Here is a 5839-nt window from a genome sequence, read left to right on the forward strand (position 1 = left end):
GAAGTTAAAGGTGTGGTTGCCAGGATGGAAATTCCAACTCCAAATGATATGTAAATCAACCTCCCTAAATGAGAACTCAGGTACACACCCTTTTCTAGGCCCACTGCCCTGAATCAAAGGACCTTTTACTCCTCCTTTTGTGAAAGGGAACTTTCTTTACACTTTTTTTTTTACCACCTGCCGATTGCTGACACATTATATAGAGGAGTCACTGGGCCAGGGTGTGGTGTTTCTTTATCTTGACCATGGCAGTGTGAGTTTTTGGAATGTGTTTAAGAGTTCCCTTCTCTGGAGATATCCCATTGGCTATTTCCAATTTGCTCTCAGACCCTTTTTCTCCAATGATAAACCATTATTAGTGAATATTCTATATGTTGGGAACTCTGTAGCAGAGAACCTTCCTCAAATGAAGCAAACCATTAATACTGTACTAATTTGAATTTCTTTGCACAGTAATCCCATTTTGTTATGAAATATGGAGGTAACATATAATAAAATATAAAATGTAAAAAATAATGAAGATAAGATAAAGTAGCAACAATGCAACAAGAGAGCAAAAAACTATTTAAAAATTGCTATAAAAATAAACCCATGCAAAAATGAGTCCCCAGTGATTGCTTTTCACCATGAAAGAAGGTGAATCTCAGAATAACAGCAAAAAACCAAACAAAACAAAACAAAAACCATTTAATTCAGTGGGCATTTTTGTTTTCCCAGTAATCCTTGCTACTCAGCAGGCTGAGCAGGATGGCAGTTCATAGCCAGTTCATATAGGAAAGTCCAAAAGACTCATCTTCAATTAACCACCAAAGTGGAGCTGTGGTCCAAGTAGTAGGAGAAAAAAAAAGCAAAGCAAACAACAACCAAAAAAAAAACCCTCACGAATACTGCTCATGCCCTAAGTTCAAGCCCCAGGTACATCCTAGAACAAAAAAGCAGTATTAGTTTCGGTGACTCAACGTTCTAAAGCAGGCTTTTGATGACTAGATCCTGTTATCCATCCTGGGAAGAAAAAAAAAGAAACACCTCTATACTAGACCATTGGGGTGTTTAAACTTTCTATTAGATTGGATTCTTTAAGTTGTATTACTAATTCCTAAAAATAAAATAAAATAAAATAAAATGAACTGGAATACTTAGAGAAATTGCTGGTAATAATGGAGAAGAAAGAAAGTGAATGGTTGAACACTAAAGATGAAGGAATGGATTTAGAAAAAATAAGTCATAATGTTTTAGGGTAAAAATGAAGAGAACATTAACTCAGGCTAAGAGATTAATAATAACAATGGCAAAGCTCAATTTATACATTAGGCTTACTGAGAGATTAACAATAGCCAACAATTGTATCAATACAACAGTTTGCTGTCCAGTTGTGATGGCTCTTTGTTGGTGTCTGTCTTTCACTCTATGTACCCAATTATCGTGCCATCATCCCTGCTGTCATTATCATATGAAGATAAAAAATAATGCTTAGCCAGCTCCAGTGGTGCACTCCCTGTAATCCTAGCTACTCAGGAAACAGATCTGAGGATCTCGGTTCAAACCCGGCCCAGGCAGGAAAGTCGTAGACACTCATCTCCAATAAACCACTAGAAAACTGGAAGTGGTGCTATGGCTCAAGTGGTAGAGGGCTCACCTTGAGCTGAAGAGATGAGCGAAAGCACCAGACCCAGAGTTCCGCAGCACTAATGACAAAAATTTTTTAAAAAGAAAAATTAACAAGATTGTTTGATAATCAATGCCTGAAAGTCAATGATGCAAACATAGTGTTAGGCTACTATTTAGCTGCTGGCAATTCAGATAGGGGATTATGCTTTCAAAGCTAATGGATCAACACCAAGAAAGGTACAAGATTGATTATAGTAACAAAACCACAAATGGGAAAGGTTATGCCAAGGATACTACAGAACCTATAACCCTAAAGAGAATATTCTGATAGGATAAAACTTATTGCAAATTGAATATTAATAATGTGTTCTTGAAATCCAATGTATATAATATATATATATGTTTATGTCTATGATAATTTTTAGATCATTCTCAAAAACGAAATGGAGTTATTAAATTATATATCAGAATACCACATCATTTTATAATAAAAAGGCATAAATGATATTTAAAATAAAGATAAGAGAAATAGAGTGGAAGAAGAGCTCAGGGACAGATCTTCTACCCTGAGTTCAAGTCCAGCACTGACAGACAAACAACAAGAACAACAACATCGGAAGGATGAATTTGTATGGAAAATGGACTTGGGAGGAAGTGACCTAGGAGCCTAGGATGTTTGTTGACTCACAGTCAGGTGATCATCGACAGTCAGGTGATTACTGGTCTGATTAAAGCAGGTGATGGGAAAGCTGGGAGGGGCTGCTCTGTGGGCAGACTTAACCCTGATCACAACTCAAGCAAGAGATAATTCTTGTCCTCTCAGCTTTGTGCAAAGTGTGAATCAGAAGATCTCAGTCCAGGGAACCTAAGCATAAACTCAATTTTCTATTCCAAAAGCAAAAGCAAACAGAAGAGGACATGGCTTAAGTGGTAAAGTACCAACCCAGCATCAGGCCTGACAAATTACAAATTAATGAAGACCCACAAGATACAATGGATGATGCCACGAATGTGTCCTACAGTCCGGTGGAAAAGTAATAAACTCATAGTCCAAATATAAAGCATACACAGAAGTAAAAAACAAAACAAAACAAAACAAAACAAACACAATAAACTTTTCCAACCCTGGACAAACCTAAGTTTCACCTAACCCAAATCACCTAACCAAATTGCAAGTCATTGAAAGAGGAAGTAAAAGGTGGGGTTGTCAGGATGTAAATTCCAACTTCTATTGATATGTAAATTAGCTTCCCTAAACAACCAATCAGAGACACTTCCTTTCCTGGGCCCACCCTCTTTCAGTATAAATAGAGTGGAAGTCTGAGACTCAGGCATTGCTGAAGATCCCTCAGCAGGAGGAGGCTGTTTGGAGCTTGGATACTCCAGGTGAGGATCAGAGTGGGAGAATCTACTCCTCTTTTAATTCTTCTTTCCTTGGTTTGGTGTTGTTGTTGGTGGTGGTGTTTTGTCGGTTGTGGGGATTGAACCCAGTGGTAGGGCAGTGTTGCTGGGCCTTTTTGTGCTCAAGACTGGGCATTATCCCTAGGTCACTTTGTGGACAAGTTTAGTGCTTTACCACTTGAATCACAGCCCACTTGTGATTTTGGAGTGGTAAATAGGAGATAAGAGTCTGTGTCAGGGGGACTTTGGTGCCCAGGCCTGCTTCAAAGCTTGATCCTCATATCCCAATCTCTTGGGTAGCTAGGCTTTTAGGGGTGAGTCACCAGCACCTCATTAGATTCTAGGAATGATGGATCCTGACATTGTCCAGGCCTTCCAGAAGGAACTGAGCTGTGGCATCTGTATGAATACTTTCATAGAGCCAGTCACCCTAGAGTGCGGGCACAGTTTTTGTCGACCTTGTCTCTTCCTTTGCTGGGAAGAGACTCCAGCCAGGTGCCCAGGATGCAAGGGACCCTGCCAGCAGACAAACCTGAAAACCAACGTGGTTCTGAGGAGCCTGGTGGCCATTGCCAGAAGAGCCAGACTCAGGCAGTTCCTGAGCTCTGAGGAATACATGTGTGGGACACACAGGGAGACCAAGCAGATGTTCTGTGAGGTAGACAGGGCCCTGCTCTGTAGGAGCTGCTCCATGTCTCAGGAGCACAGGGCTCACAAACACCATTCTATAGAAAGGGCTGCTGATGTGCAGAGGAAGATGATTTCAAAGCAGATGCATGCTGTATGGGAAAAGACTCAAGAAAACCAGCACAATTTACAGGAGAAGAAGAGACTCACCAACCAATGGATTTATTATGTGAACCTCTACCGAGACATGACTAAGGATGTTTTTAGAATGCTGCAGCTTTTTGTCCAGGAGGAGGAAAGATATCATTCCCAGCTACTGATCAATGAAGGAAGAGTCATGTTACAGCAACTCAGAGAAAGGGAAACCTAAATGCTTCAGAAGAAGCATCAGCTCAGGAATATGTTTCAGGAGCTGATCGAAACATACCAGAAGCCAGATGTGGAACTGCTTCAGGGTGTAGAGTTGACCCTAGAAAGCTGTGTGTCAGTGTTGGTCTTCATGCCACTTCCTCTGAGGCCACAGCTCAGTGCCCCTCCCATGCCTGGAATGAAAGAGAAGCTCAATCAGTACCGGGTGGAGATTGCCTTCAATGAAACTATGGGGAATCAAGGTCCTGGGAGCAGTGTTAGACATGACCATCAATATGCGGTTTTGAATTCTGAAGACTCCCTCCACTTCACTGCTTTTGGATGCCAAGTCTTCAGCTCTGGGAAACATTACTGGGAAGTTAGTGTGGATGAGTCTTCGACCTGGGCCTTGGGAGTTGTTACTGATTCTGTCATAGGGAGCAACCTCAGTGAATCTGAGGACGTTTTCCTCCTTTTGTTTGTGAAAGAGAACACACTTTACACCCTTTTTACCACCTTCCCATTGCTGTCTCAATATGTAGAGAAGCCTCTGGGCCGGGTTGGTTTGTTTCTTGATCTTGAGCATGGCAGTCTGAGTTTTTGGAATGTGGCTAAGTGTTCCCTTATCTGGAGATACCCCAATGATTCTCTCTGATTTCCTGTCAGGCCCCTTTATTCCAGTGGTATCCCGGTGTCTTAAGTGAAGAGACTCTCTATGTGTTGGGAACTCTATGGCAGAGAACCTTTCTCAAATGAAGCAAACCACTAATACTGTACTAATTTAAATTTTTTCATGAAATATGGTGGTAACTATAAAATGTAAAAACCAGTATTAAATGAAGATAAGATAAAGTAGCAACAATGCAACAAGAGAGCAAATAAATATTTTAAAATTGTTATAAAAATAAACCCATGCAAAACTGAGTCTCCAGTGATGGCTTTTCACCCTGAAAGCAGTTGGAGTCCAGAATAACAACAAAAAACAACATTGAATGCAGTGGGCACTGTTGTTTTACCAGTAAACCTTGCTAATCAGCAGGCTGAGTTCTGAGTGGCAATACATAGCCAGGAAAAACAGATAAATCCAAGTGACTCTTATCTCCAAATAACCACCAAAGTGGAGTTGTGTTCACATGGTACAAGAAAAAAATTCCCACGAGAACAAGGCTCATGCCCTAAGTTAAAGCCCCAGGAAAAGCTAGTACAAAAATACAGTTCTAGTTTCAGTGACACAAAGTTCTAGAGCAGCCTTTCTATTAATAGGTCCTGTTATCCATCCTGGGAGGAAAAAAAACAAACACCTCTCTCCTAGAGCATAGGGGTCTTTACGCTTTCTATTAGATTGGATTCTTTAACTTTCGGTACCAATTCCTAAACAAGGGGGAAAAATGTATACTCAGACAAAGAGCTGGTAATAATGGAGAAGAGACTAAATGGTTGAACACTAAAGATGAAGGCCTGTCTTTAAATAGAAGAAATAAGTCATCCTTTTGGGGGGTAAAAATGAGCAGAGAGATTCATAATAATAACTATAGCAGGGCTGCGAAGGTGGCTCAGTGGTAGAGCACTTGCCTTGCATGCCTGAGACCCTGGGTTTGATTCCTCAGCAACACATAAGAAAAAAGAAACAGCCAGAAGTGGCGCTGTGGCTCAAGTGATAGAGCACTAGCCTTGAGCTGAAGAGCCAAGGGACAGCGTCCAGGCCCACAGTTCAGGCCCCATTACCGGACCCAAAAAAAATAAATAAATAAATAAACCCAAACCATAACTATGGCAAACCTTAATTTATATATTAGGCATACTGAGAGCCACCACTTGTAACAATATAACAGGATGCTTTGCAGGTATGATGGCT

At 40.7% G+C, this 5839-nt stretch overlaps 1 pseudogene; it reads left to right on the forward strand.

Annotated features, from left to right (window-relative positions):
• Positions 1–3358: 3358 nt before the first annotated feature.
• On the forward strand, positions 3359–4006 carry LOC138818289 (tripartite motif-containing protein 43 pseudogene; annotated as a pseudogene).
• Positions 4007–5839: the final 1833 nt, after the last annotated feature.

The sequence above is a fragment of the Dipodomys merriami genome, unplaced genomic scaffold (genome assembly GCF_024711535.1).
Source record: "Dipodomys merriami isolate MVZ:Mamm:240054 unplaced genomic scaffold, mDipMer1.0.p SCAF_73, whole genome shotgun sequence".
NCBI classification, from domain to species: Eukaryota; Metazoa; Chordata; class Mammalia; order Rodentia; family Heteromyidae; genus Dipodomys; species Dipodomys merriami.